Source organism: Bombus affinis, unplaced genomic scaffold, assembly GCF_024516045.1.
Source record: "Bombus affinis isolate iyBomAffi1 unplaced genomic scaffold, iyBomAffi1.2 ctg00000059.1, whole genome shotgun sequence".
Taxonomy (NCBI): Eukaryota; Metazoa; Arthropoda; class Insecta; order Hymenoptera; family Apidae; genus Bombus; species Bombus affinis.
The window spans coordinates 1,791,698-1,808,728 of NW_026108820.1; the positions used below are offsets into that span (position 1 = coordinate 1,791,698).

The 17,031-nt window shown below is 37.4% G+C and overlaps 1 protein-coding gene and 2 long non-coding RNA genes across 3 annotated transcripts in view; 1 reads left to right on the top strand and 2 right to left on the bottom strand.

Moving 5' to 3' along the window:
• The window catches only part of LOC126926830 (A disintegrin and metalloproteinase with thrombospondin motifs 3-like), a 305,556-nt gene that overhangs the window by 30,306 nt on the left and 258,219 nt on the right, over window positions 1-17,031 (bottom strand). The window lies entirely within an intron of this gene.
• Window positions 1-17,031, top strand: part of LOC126926857 (uncharacterized) — a 56,891-nt gene that overhangs the window by 22,501 nt on the left and 17,359 nt on the right. The window lies entirely within an intron of this gene.
• The window catches only part of LOC126926874 (uncharacterized), a 57,204-nt gene continuing 47,750 nt past the window's right edge, over window positions 7,578-17,031 (bottom strand). Inside the window, exon 2 of the long non-coding RNA XR_007714978.1 lies at window positions 7,578-7,943. This is a non-coding gene — a long non-coding RNA (uncharacterized LOC126926874). The remainder of the gene's footprint in view (window positions 7,944-17,031) is intronic.

Sequence of the window (17,031 nt, forward strand, 5' to 3'; positions counted from 1 at the left end):
GCTCGATTGACTATGAGAGTCTTGGATAAAGATGACAATTAAACTATTCAGATTAGTCATGTTTATTATTTTCCTATCCTTATTTTTAATTTACACTATCCTTATTTTTTATAGACTTAAAACAAAAAACAAACAACAAAGAAATCTACAACATCAATCGGCTGATGAACTCCATAGTTAAGTTCGAGCCACCTCTTGTAAAGAAAGAAATAATACAATGCAAAAGGTGCCAAAGGTACGGCCACACGCAGAAATACTGCAATCATAACTTCCGGTGCGTAAAATGTGCAGGTAATGACCCCACTGACCAATGCACTAAATCCCCGGAAACCCCCGCCAAGTGTATCCACTGTCAAGGAGAGCATCCTGCGAACTACAAAGGATGCTCAGCCTATAAAACACTACATAATATAAAGTATCCAAAACTGAGACCCAAGGACATAACCATACAAGAACCTAAACCCCAAAAACTCACCACACCAACAGTATCCTATGCGCAGGCAACGCAAGGAAACGTAAACAACTCGAAAACACACAGTGTACACACAGAAAATAGAATTCCCACCCCACAAAACACAGACAACTTTACCAGACTCGAAAAACTTATCGAGAAGCAAACTGAGCAAATTAACAACTTGCTGTCACTACTCACACTCTTCATGGACAAATTCATACGCACAGAAGCAAAATAAAACCAATGCGAATAGCTCTGTGGAACGCCAACGGTCTAGCTCACCACAAATTTGAACTAGAACTATTCTTAAAACAACAGCAAATCGATGTGATGCTTATATCCGAAACCCACTTCACCGACAAAAACTACGTCAAAATACACGGCTACAACTTCTACCACACACAACACCCCAGCGGAAAGGCCCACGGCGGCACCGGAATCATAATCAAATCAAACATCAAGCACTACGAACTTCCACCATTCCAGAAAGACTACCTCCAAGCAACAAACGTAGCAATAGAAGACTGTCATGGTACAATCATCACTTCAGCTGTATACTGCCCTCCCAGACACTCCATCGCCAAAGAAGACTTCGACAACTTCCTGGACACCCTGGGCAATAGATTCATAGCCGGAGGAGACTACAACGCCAAACACACCCAATGGGGCAGCAGATTGGTTACAGTAAGAGGCAAAAACCTCCTCAACAGCATAATAACCAACAACCTCAACTACCTTACCACATACGAACCCACACACTGGCCCACCGACACAAACAAAATACCCGATCTCCTTGATTTCCTCATAACTATAAATATCTCGTCAAGACACGTCCAAATCAATTCCTCGGCTGATCTCTCCTCCGACCATACCCCCGTGATAGTAACAGTCATTTCAACAATCATCGAGAATACACCTAATGGCTCCATTCATAACCAACACACCAACTGGCAGCTCTTTAGAGAAATCTTCACACACACAACTTCAGCCTCAACCTCACTAAAAACCGATGAAGAAATCGAAGCAGCCACGGAATACCTAAATGCGAGCATAATAAACGCTATTCGCGTCTCCACACCGGCAAAAACGTCCATCAGCAATCACGAATACCCCCAGTACATATTAAAAAAAATAGCAGAAAAACATAGACTAAGAAGAGTATGGCAGACCCATAGAACACCGGAGTACAAACGCAAACTAAACAACGCAACTAGAAAACTATCCAAAACCATAAAAAACTACAATAATGACTGTTTTCACAAATATCTCGCCAGCTTGTCCCCCACAGCCGACTCCAACTACTCACTATGGAAGGCCTCCAGGAAACTCACGCGCCCCCCACAAATAATACCTCCAATCCGCCGCCCGCAAGGCGGATGGGCGCGTAGCCTTATAGAAAAAGCCAACCTATTTGCCAAACACTTGTCTGAAGTATTCAAACTCCATTCCTCCGTAGCTGCTGCAGACGTTACCGAATACCTGCACACTCCCTTCCAAATGTCCCCTCCTATTGAGCCCATCACTTCTGCAGAGATTATACAAGCAATCAGTCGGCTAAACCCCAAGAAAGCAGCAGGTCACGACCTAATAGGAAATAAAGCAATCAAGGAACTTCCCATAAAGGGGATTGCACTCGTCGCATCAATCTTTAACGCTATCCTCCGCCTTCAACACTTTTCCAAGGCTTGGAAAATCTCACTAATCACCCTCATCCCTAAACCCGGTAAACCAAAATATGAAACCACCTCCTATCGCCCAATCAGTCTTTTACCTACCCTGTCTAAACTATTCGAGAGAATGCTCAGGAATCGTCTCCTCCCACTCCTAGAAGAATTGAAAACACTCCCAGACCACCAAATCGGCTTCCGAAAACAACACTCAACAGTAGAGCAAATCCACTGCATAATCCACATGATCAGCCAAACCCTTGAAAAGAAAAAATACTGTTCAGCGGTATTCCTAGACATCCAACAGGCATTCGACAAAGTATGGTATGAAGGGCTACTCTACAAGATCAAAAAGATCCTACCCCATCCATGCTACTCCATCTTAAAATCCTACCTAACCAACTGACAATTCATAGTTAAATGCCTAGGCGCCTCTTCCGCAACATTCCCAATAGAATCCGGCATACCCCAAGGTAGTGTCCTCGGACCCCTACTGTTCTCCATCTACACTGCCGACTTACCTATATCAAACGAGGTAACAATAGCAACATTGCCGACGACACAGCACTATTAGCTACCAACGTAGACCCGGCAATTGCCTCATCCACTCTCCAGCAAAGTCTCGACTCCATGGAAAAGTTATTCCAAAAATGGGGTTTTAAAATAAACGAAAAAAATCCTCCCATGTAACCTTCACTCTCCGAAAACAAACCTGCCCCCAGGTCACCATTAACAACGCAATAATCCCAAGCAAGGACTCCGTAAGATACCTGGGCATGACCCTGGACAGCAGGCTAACTTGGAAAAAACATATCTCGGAAAAAACAAAGCAACTAAAGGAAAAATTAAGAAAATTCTATTGGCTCACGGGCCGACGCTCCAAACTAAACATACAGAACAAAATAACCCTCTACAAGGCCGTAATAAAACCTGTCTGGACCTACGGAATCCAACTATGGGGAATAGCAAGTAATTCCAACATTGAAATACTCCAACGCTTCCAATCGAAAACGCTAAGATCCCTATTAAATGCACCCTGGTATGTTACCAACGAAACAATCCACCGCGACCTCAAAATATCTACAGTCAAAGATGAAATACACAAGTTCAGAAGCAGATATAACACAAGAGTCAACAACCACCACAACCCACTAGTCACCCAACTACTGGACACGACGGACCAGATCCGCAGACTAAAAAGAAAATACCCTCTAGATTAAATCCTTAGTATCTACTAGAACCAACAATATAAAACTATTATAATCCATGTCATTGTATCACGCTAAACTAAGTTACTGAAAATTCTCAACGAGAATTGATTGTAAATATTCTAATAAATAAAAAAAAAACATCTTCTCAATTGCGCTACCAAATACCTACGGACAAAATTGTTCTTATAAATTTATGAATATTATGTGTTTACGTATTTGAATGAAAAGTGTTTTTCTTCACTTCACTTCAATGTAACGAGACGTGTCTATCATGATTACACCGGTAAAAATTGAGACTAATTTGGAAATATATATATGGAAGCTAGAAGATGCTTATTGCAGACGTACACATAGCAAAAAACTAATGTACAATGTAAAGAGTATTTTTAAACATGTGATTGATTAGGGGTAAAAATGCTCCTACTAAAAATATTGTGACTTATTTATACAATACATAATTAACTGTCCAAATACCGATGGTAATCAATAAGCATCTTATAATTCCTATTTACATTTGTTTCAAAAGTTTCTTTCGTTTCATAAGGAAATAATAGATGCACGACACTTTTTGTTTTATATTATTTTATCGATTTGTGTATGATCTATTTTGTAGTAATAGAACAAAACGAAAGAAACTTTTGAGACAGCCTAATGCATCTTGAAATTCATGAAAAGCTTCAACAAAATATTCATGGAAAGTTTCTGTAAGCGTCCGAGTACTTTCGTGAGCCGTTATATGTATAATAATTCGTTACAATGTTAGTGATAGCTTGGAAAGTGAACTATTTTTATTATACATCTTTTTACTTTCCATATTACGCTCATAGATACTCTAAAACGCCGCGATACTAACTCTTATCTATCATGTTTACGAATGCCTATAATTTGTGAAACCGCTTCTGATTTTACGGAAATTTTGCAGTTGCTTGATGAATGAAACAGATTTGTTAAGAGAATCACATGTTATAGATACCTGAACTGTGATTTATTTAATATATCTTTTCTGATTTGTTATCCTGCAACATTTCCATGTTTTACGAAGCTTTAAATTAAATTTCACAAGTTTATTTTCCTTAAGCTAAAGACGATGCTGGTGAAATATTTATTTCTGAAGTAAAAAGTAAAAATATAGTTTACATATTGCTTGTATTTAATCATGTATTACGATTAATCCTGTTGCGATACTCGTATATTTCAGTTAGGCTCTGGTTTTAGTAAACAAGAAAGATTTATAATATCTTAAGAGGATGTTTAGCATGAAATCATGCTAATAAGAAGTTTTTCATGTTTTTCTTCAGGCTTAAAATATTTTTTAATGTTGTGAAAAAATTGGGTTGAAAATGAATAAAAGGGTGCAACAGGGTATTTAAACAAACTAATGTCTCTTATATGAATAAGTCGAGTGATATGCTGTAAATTATTTTCACAAAAAGACACCCATTTTTATTATTGTTTTCTAAACAAAATTCAATATGATTTGTTATACCTGTAATAGGAAGTTTCTTTAACTAACATTTAGTTATCGATCCTATTTTTATTGAAGTTTAACAATACTGTTCAATGTTAATAATTATTAATTTATAAGTGAAGGGTAATTCCAACGAAGAAAGATATCATTTGCAAACAAATAGTTTCAGATGAAATCAGCATTGGTACTGTAAATTTAAGATATTATAAATCTAATATGTATTGTATCGCAAAGCGGGATTCATGATGAAAAATTAAATATAAAAGTCCATGAAATTTTGCAAATTTAAGCATCTCAGTTGATACAGCTTTAATAAATGTGAACAAAAGTTTAGTCTATCTCTATATTTAAATAACGCATGATATTTAATTCTACAGTATAATTAAACAAAGATTCGAAGCTGAAAATTTCGAAATATAATTGAACAATATATCGTACAATAAATGTTATATGATGTTCTGTAAAGAAGAATTGCATTTTTACGAAGAGGATCAAAGATAAAAGAGATTTTTGTTGAACGATACGACCGTTTCGAAATTCCATTTTGATCTTGTGTATGTATAGTGTATCTCGTACAAAAGATATTACAACAAGCGTCCAGTCATAATGTGAAACATTAATCAAAATTTCTAATCTCGAGTGTTTCAAGCCCCAGAACTCATCTTAATAAATATAAGAAGGACAGATTAAATTCAATCTGATTTTTCTAATTTTCTCGTTAATAATTAAATATGAGCATCAATCAATCAATAGTTCATAATGCACGGTATAATGCGTGTATAACATTCATCTGATTTCAATTAACTTACGTTTAAGCAAAATAATTATTCGAACTAGTTTATCATTCACATTATTACACATTTTAATTGTATATATATCTAGTACAACATAGAAAGGATGTTTTAGGATTATGAGTATTCCTTTAATTTTTAAGAAGAACAATAAGTATGCATAGTATTTCTTTTATCTCATATTCTAATTTCACCAGATTGAATTTTCTAAAGAAAGATGATCTATTTATTTTAGATAACGCAAATTCTTTATTTTAGATATGCAAAGTCAAATATATTTTTGTCAATAAAGACACAAAAAATCTTAGATGTCTAAATGTCAGCTTTAAGAACAGTAGACTTGCCTGCCTTCAAACTTAAATGTCCTTTCCAGTAGTAAAACTTAAATAACATTAACAACGGCAGTAATATATACATCTACAGATGGAGGATATTAGACTTCGATTAAAATACAAGTAGCTCAATAAATATGTGTCTAAGTACGATGGTTAAAGAATAACGATTCGTCATTCTTTATTCCAGCGCTTAATGCTATCCTTCTTTCAACAAATACAATCCTAGAACAATGCCGCTGAAGAGAAATGTTATGCGTGAATTTATTTGCCTTTGCGGGACGAAGGTTTATTAAATTATTAAATGAAAATATTAAATGAAAATGAATATGTATAATTGTGTGTATAAAAATTGATATATGTATGTATGTATAAAATATATATATGTATGCATATATATATATATGTCGGGTTGGCGTTAAGATTAGAGTTAGGTTCAAGGGCGTGAAACGAATCCCTATTGGCGCTAGACGTGATCGTTATGCAATAGAGGAGATATTTACTAGTGCAAATATGACTATGATGGAATTGGACAAGTAATCGCGATAATTAGATACTCGAGAAGCAAATGACAATGATCCTAGGCTCAATAACGAATCCGCGGTCAACGGGATGACGAACTTTACCCTTCGTTAGCGTCTAAGTTACACTGTATGTTAGAGCAAGGGGCAATTATTACGTATACGAAAGACAGGTCGATTGCCGATGAGATGGCACTAGAGAGAGTGGCTCTCTGTCGCGGTGACGCTGTCGAAGAAATCTATGATGGGTGTGCCTAAGGGCACGATCATGAGAGTGCCAAGAGATCATCGGATTCGCGGAGAAAAGTCTTCGTTCGAAGGGTGAGGGAAATTGAAGTTGCTGTTAATTGGTCAATTTCCATGTTGGTGGTTAGAGAAAGATATTAGCTGTCCTTGGGAAAAGTTGCTAGCGGGAAGCGTCGTTCGTGGAAGGATAGATTTCTCTTATCTTCCCGTAGTTGGAGCACAGGCTATTTGTCTACTTGAAAGACTTTGTATAATTGAAACTTAATATTCGTAGCCGGTCCTCGCCCAGCTAAACATATACTGTGAAGATGCGTTGGAATCTGGCAATCATCTTACCCGAAGGACAAAGTCTGCGTGTGGCGAGCCACGGGGCAGAAACCATTGAAACGTTTACCGTCGTGCCCTGTCCCAAGTATTTCTTTTAAGAAGAGCTATAGAATTACTTCATGCCTTTGTTAGACAAAACGTTCATCCCTTTGACTGCGGCTACGTTCGGCGACTGATTGTCGCCTCGAGCCCGAGCTCACTATCATAAATCTCAAATAAATACAGTCGGATCGAATGACAACAGTTTCTTAATACGGCTATGGTGAAATCTAAATTTCAATACTAGGGGTCTTCCCAAAGTTCCAAAGGGAAGGTTCCGGTGTTCTTTCATCTCCGACATATATATATTATTATAATGACTTATTTTAATAATGACTTAATTTGTATAGTAAAAGCAGCTAAAATCTCATGTAAGATTGTTGGGATGTTACGTGATATTTCTGTTGCATCATTGATTATCGTTATACTTTGAAAAATAATTAAGGAAGCGAACAATGCATGGACGATTATGGCAGTTTTATTAATAAACGAACGTTTAATAGAGAATATGGATTTACTGGATAAATAAATGTTTCATTAAATGTAACTGTTACGTGCAGAATAATATGTTGTTACATGTATGAACTAAAGTTGATGTAATACTCATATTATATTTATGGTTTCAAAGAATTAATAAAATCTGCTGAGATTCAAACGTATGCTCTCCCTTTTATTCTATGAGAATTAAACATTTGGAAGATTTTATGAAAATGCACTAAACAATAAGAAGCATCTGTTTCTCCTTTTCATTTTCTTTTTTTTTTTTTTTTTTTAAATATGTTGATTGCCACGCGATTTTTATACTTATTTTGACTTGGATAGATAGATTAAAGCGTACCATACCAAGACATTTTATTCTTGCAAAATATTCTAGTCTATTTGCGTACCTAAACACCTAAACACTCAACGTGTTGAAGAATTTCCGGGCAAAACAATTCCATCGCTTTGTCACGCTTAACGGCTCAATCATCGAAACATGTATCATAACGCACGAATTATGATAAAAAAGAAACTGTCTTTCGAATAAAAGCAATCCGTTTGCCAGGTGCGCTTAAGGATGTACAGGACGTCGACGGAGCAAGTGTACGAAATACAGCCGCTGGAGGGTAACAGTTCCGCTCAACGTCACACTCAACAGCCGAAACAACGATTCTCTGAAATGCCTACTCCGTCGGTTTCGCCGACATCTTCTCTCCGAAAGCGCGTCTCGGAACTGCCAAGAGCCGCGAGTGCATCCGTTTCCGGTGCTGCGGGCATTGTCTGCTCTAATACGGATCTGATATCGATCCTAAGCTCGTTAGCGTCTTCCGCGACGGAAATCAACCGATGCGGCGAGGAAGCGCCGAGTTCCCGGGACGATAGCAAATCAAACTGGCCCGGAAAAACGACCGAACAGAAAGGAAGACGATCGAAGAGCTTCCGTTCCAATAGCTTCGACGTGTCGACATTGCACGGAGCTAAAAGTAAGCTTAGCGGATCCTCGAAAGCCGCTATTTCGACCTTTATGGCACCGTCGAATTGGTTCACGAAGAGACACCAACCGATGTCGAAGAAGCCGGAAGATTTAGTAACGGCCAGTTTAAGTCTCAAGTTCGATAAATCGAAGGTAGTGAAGGCGGTGAAGGAAACGTTGGGTAAAAAGTCCCCTAATAGCGAGGTCAAACACAAAGTCGTATGGGACAACACTAGTGGAACCAAAGTGGACGCTCAGCTAAGTTGTATTGCTCGTTACGATATCGTTTCTTGTTTAAGAGCCATCGTAGGTGAAAGGAGGAATGCAAGAACGCACATAATACGCAAAAATCTATGGCAGATTCAAAGTACAGTACTCGTTGTGATATTCGGTAAAGATAATAAGTTCTCCTATGGAGATTTCATTTTTCAAATTATTCTCGTACAGGTACGTGTTTGCATAAATAAATAACACACGGTCTCTGCGTAAATACCCAGGCCAGTTATAAATATTTCAGTTTGCCAACGATATCTCAACATGTGGGACACTCACATGTGTGCTACTTCGTGAGCGATGATAAAGGCGCTGGTCAAGCCTTCGTCTCGATTTAAAGCGCACGATCTCGCGGGATCGCATACTCCTGACACAGGTGCGTAACCGGAAGGACCTCCTATATCTAACCGCGTCAACCATACAGCAACATCGTGATTTACGCCCTTCGAGGACAGCATCTTTCTGTTCCATTTGTTCACGTTCTCGAGAGATCGTCTGGCATCGCCACGGCGGACCTACGACAACGTTTAATATTTTCTTAATAAAAGCTAGCTAATATTACGAATATATTATATTTATTATTACATCATGCATTATATACTATATATAAATATTCGTCAATGATAATAAATATACGTGCAAGTAATCGTGTTGTTGATTGTAATCAAATGTAACTTGTAACGCTATTAGTATTTTAATCTTCCTGAAAAATGTTGAAATGTTGATTCGACAGCAGAGAAGAATAGCAGAAATAGAAAAGTAAAAGGAATCGCAAGTGTCGTATATCAATGATATTATCATAGGTCTATAACATTAAATTAAGATTCTTAAGAGATGAAAAAGGTTTAATAGTCGATTATACAGATATTTCGGATACACGATAAATGCGAGGTTTGTCAATGGTCCGTGAAAATTGTTTGTTTGGAAATTTGTTTCCAAGGGATCGTTCACGGTTGTCCAATTTAACAAAATGGAACTCGTTGCATTTTATCGATCTAAAACGTCATGCGCAGATATTTTGACCTATATAATTTATATACCATACACTGTACAGATAAGTAGAAAATAAAATAATTGACACTCGCATATGCGTATCTCAGATAGTTACTACTTTAGTTAAATGATTTAATTTAATGGAAATCGCTTACCATAACGTCTCGTTTTTCCACGTATAAAATCATTCGTACGATCACTTGAATCATGTTGGATTCGAGCGATGGGTCCATGTAAATTGCACTGACCTAGGATTAAAATACGTACGAAAATGTAACAGGCGTTAAAACAGTATTACAGCCTTACAAATAAAATATTATTCAAAACTCTCGTAAATACATCGTATCTTATATAATTTTCCTAAAAAATTAATTTTATTCGTTATATTTATCTTAGGAAATGTACGTTATTAATCTCAACAGCATTGGAAAACCAATTACCGAATGGCTGAAATTAATCTATTACAAAATTCCATTACGGATAAATTATTCGCTGAACTTTTTAAAAGATACGTGTAAGCTTTGAACAGTGTAAACAGAAAATACAGAGCTTCCATTCGAATATACGATCGAGATGTTTGAAAGCAAGTAGCGTACCTTGAAAATACAGAGATACGCATAACTCTGCCCTATGTTTCCCGGTTGCTTGCGTACATATGTAGGAGGAGGTATTCTATATCTAAGTATAATAAAAGAATTTCGTTTGGTATTACTTACGATGTTTAAAAGAGCCAAGATATATTGCTGTACTCGAATTCCATGAAAATCTACCACGGATTAATCAGCAGCTATTCCAAGCTCTAGCCATCGTGGCGGCGAATCCTTAGCAGCTGGTCTTTTCTCTATGAAATGACTTATCTTAGAAATCGACTTATCTTCCACGAAATTAGAAAGCCTACTCGACTCGACTTGATAGCTTAAACGCATGATTATTAAAAGCATAAATTAATATCTACGAGCAAGTATTCGTGGAATAATTATTATGATATAAATAATTATTTCAAAAGTATAATTTCAAAAATATCAATTCGGTATCACCGTGAATTTCATCCTGCAAATTTCTTTAAAATTCTTGACAAATTTTGGTAAACGTATTCCTCCAGCAAATTTTTCTATTTTTCTATTTTTTTACATTAAATTAGGCAAGATAGATAAAGATTCGTGCAATGGACAATATACATATGTGTAATAGACAGGGAATAATAAAATAAATTAAAAACAGCGAAATATAGATGAACGTGTAGAAGATCAAGCGAGAGTGGAACGCAATAGGGAGAATACTTGTAAACCGAGTTTCTTTTAAGGCTGAAGATAAGCTATTCTTATATTACATGCTGTTATTATTACTTTTGTACACGATAGATTGGAATATCAGTACAATTTCTTTCTTTCAGTAATATTCGATGATTCGTTAATTTATTAACCGCTATATTGTACGTGGTAAGTAGAAAAGCAACGATTGTACAAGAATGGCATTTGGAAAAATATTTGACTTACTTGATAATCTGTTCCTTTGCCATTTAGGACCAGAGAAGTATCCAATTTCCTCGGGATTTGTTATTTTATATAGGTTGGGGTTGATAATCAATCTCGGATCCACTCGGATTGGTTATCACACCTTTTATTTTCTCTCTTATACAAAACACCAAATCACACAGCAAACGTCTAAACTCTCCCAATGCGTCTTAGCAATTAAGGCGTGGTCGACTCCTATGACAAAAGAGCGTCGTTAGGAGTCGTACCAACATAACCCTAGTAACCTTTTAGTAACTAGCGGTCATACCAACTGAGCATTTCTCAACAGGATTTACGTCGATCGATAATTCTTCCACTATTGTATCGTTGTATTCTGTGGAGACATCGTCTTTTTCATCGTACAGAATCAATTTCTCAGCTTCTGGGTATTCCACGTCGAAGACGTCACCGGAAAGATTATAAAATCCCTGAACATCGTGGCTTAAGGAATCGCGTTTGCTTCGTTTCGACTTTCTCTTACTTTCTTCAACTTCAAATTTATTCGATTTCCCTGTAACCGAATTATCAACGTTTTACCACGTTTGCCTGTCTTATCTTCGCTATTCTCGTTACGGATAAAATGAAAAAATAGTTGCAAAATTTCTGAAATTGTAAATACGACCAGACTGGAACGTATCAACGACATATACGGTGTCACAAAATTGTGACAAGTCAATATTCCAGTTGTTAGTTTGTTGAATTTACGCCACCGCTGATTAAACGTATCACGCTTTAATAGAAAATTCAATTTCCCAGCGGGGAAAATGGAATTTTGCGCTAATTAAAGTATTGCGCTTTTGTACAAAATTCCATTGTTTTCTGTTGCCCGTGAAAATGCAATTTTACGACGGACATTTCAGACAAATTTCCATCAGACGGCTTTCCATCCGTAAAAAAGAATGCTATCTATAAAAGTATGATACAGTGCACTTACTTGATTGCAATGATATCTCAACGATTATTAACAGATACCAAGATGTCTCGACAGTTGCAAAAATCTTTTATAAATAAATTACACGTGGCTCGCGAATCTGTTTCAACGTTGCTGGAAACTTTTTGCGTATATGATATACGAAGCATTTCGAAATGATCATTGCAGCACTGTAGCGAGACACGCCTAACTTGATCGTATCGATGAAATTTCAAACGGATTTGGAAGTGTGCGTAGAAGTTATATTTATCAGGGACACGTACTTTCCAAAAATCATCAAACTATTCGAACAGTCAATTATTATTTAGTATGTTAATAAGCCACGATGTAATACTCTTAAAGAGTTAGAAAGAATAAATTTTCGGAAAATGGAACAATTTGACTTTCAAATGGCTCGTACGTGATGTAATCATCTGTTTGATGAACTTTTAATTGCTATCGTAGATAGGATCGTAAAATACTACGAACGTTACAGACATTGTCGTGATTTTCCTATAAAGTAACACACGACGCGTAGTCCGTTTAATGTTCGATTTGCTTGGCTCTTGTAATCCAATTTCAATAAAATTGTACAAAATGCACGTGATATGAAAGAAAATATAAAATATACAAAATACTCTTTACTTCTCTCTTTTTTTTCTTTTCAATCATATCCTCAAAAATATGAATTTGCATCAAAATCTACAGTCTAATTAGAATATTAGAAAGAATATTCAGACAGACGATGTATATAAAGGAGATACAAATTACGACGATGAGAGAACTCGCAAGATATTTGTATCTGTGAAATTGCAACTGTAATAAATATCTATAAATATCTACGCCGATTAAATTTTTGATACACTTCGGATTCTCATCGGAAAACCAGTAATAACATATTTCTATTTCGTAATATATTTCTGATATACAGAGGATGCTCTCAAAAAAATATACACCCACTTTAATTAAATGGTATCGTGAAATTGCTGCATCGTATTATTACAATTTTTATACAAATCTTCCTTTCCTTCAATTTTGTGTACATTTCGGATGTATTCCTTTCTTTTAATCCTATTAATGGATCGATAGATTTAATTTTATAAAATTGATTTTTTGAATATTTATACATTCCATATCTTTTTAAGCACCACGTCACATGATTCTTTCGGTAGAAATAACTGCGTAAAATTACATTTTCTCTGTACCTGGGAGCTTTTGCGCGGTGAATTTTATACGATCGAAGCCCCTTTTTCGAGTGGCGTGGGTGCTTCGGCATGGGAAAGTGCCTCTCCATTATCGTTTTAGCTGGCTGTTTCCATTTGTATAAAATCGTCGTTATTATCGTCTTTATCACAACGAAACCATCCCATTACATCAGTGTATTTAAGGTTTCCCCACAGTTACCCCATCATTCGAGCAATCCACGTGCTTTACATAATTCTCAATATCACGTTTCCATTTTCTAACATCTGTGACTGTAGCTTTTCCAACGTCACGTACTCTTGATGAATTCTATCGCCGATTCTTACACCACCTCCCACGTTTTTAATTAAATTGTATTTTCTTTCTGTACGACTGGAACGTTGTTAGTTTCATACCAAATTCTTATTTATCGGAATTCTATTCTATTCTATTCGAACAGAGAAAAGAATGTGTAGATTTTTTAAAAAGAAACTGTTTTTTCGAGCTATCGCGGGGAGACGCGGTCGTTAGAATACGCGTCAACGGGAGTCGTAAATTCCCGTTACGATTAGAATGATCGACACCACGAATAGTTCGATCCCCGTATTTCGATTAAGATAATAGGGGTGATTCAGGTATGATAACACTGTGGCTCACAGAGTTAAAATATATATTTCCAACACTTAGTATACACGATTGAATAGATATAAACACTTAATAACTTATCACGCTGCAATAATATAGATATGAAAGTAACACGGTATGAGACTTAATGTTAGAAGTTAGATCTTTGACTGTGGTAGGAAATTCTGAGAGATATAGAAACGGTGAGAGTTATAGGGAATGCAGGAACTCTAGTCACCGTGAGAGACGATGGAAAACTCTGAAGCTTATTCTAATGTGAATACGGAGGAAAGCTTGGTATGGGTGTGCCCTTTGAACGAAGAACGCGGATTCGTTGCTTACATTTTTAGTTAGTAAAGTGAGGGCAACAATCCGCGATGTCGATTGGTTGGGACCAATGTTAGGAAGGAAGAGAGGAGGAAGAAACCTCCTACCAACTTGGGTCCTAGGCGACATTGTTTACAGGGAAACTCAGATTTTTCGTTAGGTATATCTCCGCTTTCTTCGTAATTCTTAAGAGCACATAATAAACCCAAGGACCTTTCTAAAAACCGGCCGAAAACTCTTCTGGAATTAGAAAGTCTTTTCTGGCAAACAGATGTGCTTAGACCATGTGTGCGAACAATGCAGCTAGAATTGCAACTTTATAGTGGGTCCTTGGGCCTCTGGAGTGTTAGAAGGACGGCAGATAGACCGTTGGTTGGCAAGCCGCGCGGGATGGCGTGCAGATGTGTTGCGCGACAGAACAGAAACTTATCCGTCACTGAGAAATGTTAGGTTCGACTGATAAAACGTACAGACACCAGAGTATTCGTGGGAGCAGTCGAACATCAACGATTCTACGATCTCGGCATATTCCACCTCAAACGCGATTCCGTAAAATTCAAACTAATCGTCCAGCGAGCTGTTCCATGTTTTCCAAACTGAACAGATCGTGAGCATCGGCCAGCGATATGGGAAATGAAGATAATTTCCAATTGTTCGTAACATCTGACGATCATTCGACTTAAAACATAGTTCTCGCGGTCGCGGCAAACAAGTTACGCAGGCAATTTGTCAGCTGTCGAACGAGAGAGCTGGCTGGTTGTACTGCGTTGAAGCAGAGCGATTCGAAGAACGGCAGAGACGCGAAAGGGAAGCGTTCACCGAGAATACGTCCGTTTCGTCTTTCTCGTTAGACGGTGGAAATGAATTGGCGATTTCACCATGAATACTACAAAGGAAGTTAACGCTGTAACTGGCGCGAGTTTCGCGTGAAACGTAGCCTTTGACGAGGTGAAAGCCGGTTTGTTTGCGCGTCTCGCCGAACAAATCCGATAACTAAAATTGTCTGACGAAATTGTTTTACACGAGCCGTGTTCTCGGTAACGCTAGCGGCTATTTAATCAAAATTGTCGGCCGCGTTTCTCGTTGGCCGTTCGATCATCAACCAACGTGTAATTAAAATGATAATCTTAATAGATCCTCATGGACATAGATAGCGAGGCTGGCAGTTGGCGAAGCGAGCTAAGCAAATAGCGAATTATATCGCGTGTTATAACTGGATCGTGGAAGTTTGCGCATATTTTTACACTGATAAATTAACCCTGCTGCTGATCCTCTAATATTTCTCGTTCGATCTCATCTATTACAAATAACAGATACGTAAGACAACATAGGAAAATATATAAGTAAATAGTATCGCGAATAATTACGAATAATTGCATTCATTTTCGTTAAAGGTAAATTATATTGTATTTACGTGCCAAGGATAGAACTGAAATTGCCGCTGATATTGATTTATTCTTGTTAAATTTCAATGTCAGAATAAAAAAGTTTAGCAGTTAGCGGTTGCGACCTCTTTGAAAAGCGTGTACCTAAAAGTGTGTCGCGAACAGTAAGCGATGGCGAGTATACTCGTCGAACACGGAGTACGGGTATTTTTTTTTTTTTTATTTAGTAGAATATTTACAATCAATTCTCGTTGAGAATTTTCAGTAACTTAGTTTGGCGTGATACAATGACATGGATTATAATAGTTTTATATTGTTGATTCTAGTAGGACTAATGGTTTAATCTAGTGGGTATTTTCTTTTTAGTCTGCGGATCTGGTCCGTCGTGTCCAGTAGTTGGGTGACTAGTGGGTTGTGGTGGTTGTTGACTCTTGTGCTATATCTGCTTCTGAACTTGTGTATTTCATCTTTGACTGTAGGTATCTTGAGGTCTCGGTGGATTGTTTCGTTGGTAACATACCAGGGTGCATTTAATAGGGATCTTAGCGTTTTCGATTGGAAGCGTTGGAGTATCTCAATGTTGGAATTACTTGCTGTTCCCCATAGTTGGATTCCGTAGGTCCAGACAGGTTTTATTACGGCCTTGTAGAGGGTTATTTTGTTCTGTATGTTTAGTTTGGAGCGTCGGCCCGTGAGCCAATAGAATTTTCTTAGTTTTTCCTTTAGTTGCTTTGTTTTTTCGGAGATATGTTTTTCCCAAGTTAGCCTCCTGTCCAGGGTCATGCCCAGGTATCTTACGGAGTCCTTGCTTGGGATTATTGTGTTGTTAATGGTGACCTGGGGGCAGGTTTGTTTTCGGAGCGTGAAGGTTACATGGGAGGATTTTTTTTCGTTTATTTTAAAACCCCATTTTTGGAACCACTTTTCCATGGAGTCGAGACTTCGCTGGAGAGTGGATGAGGCAATTGCCGGGTCTGCGTGGGTAGCTAATAGTGCTGTGTCGTCGGCAAATGTTGCTATTGCTACCTCGTTTGATATGGGTAAGTCGGCAGTGTAGATGGAGAATAGTAGGGGTCCGAGGACACTACCTTGCGGTATGCCGGATTTTATTGGGAATGTTGCGGAAGTGGCGCCTAGACATTTAACTATGAATTGTCTGTTGGTTAGGTAGGATTTTAAGATGGAGTAGTATGGGTGGGGTAGGATTTTTTTAAGCTTGTAGAGTAGCCCTTCATGCCATACTTTATCAAATGCCTGTTGGATGTCTAGGAATACGGCTGAGCAGTATTTTTTCTTTTCGAGGGTTTGGCTGAT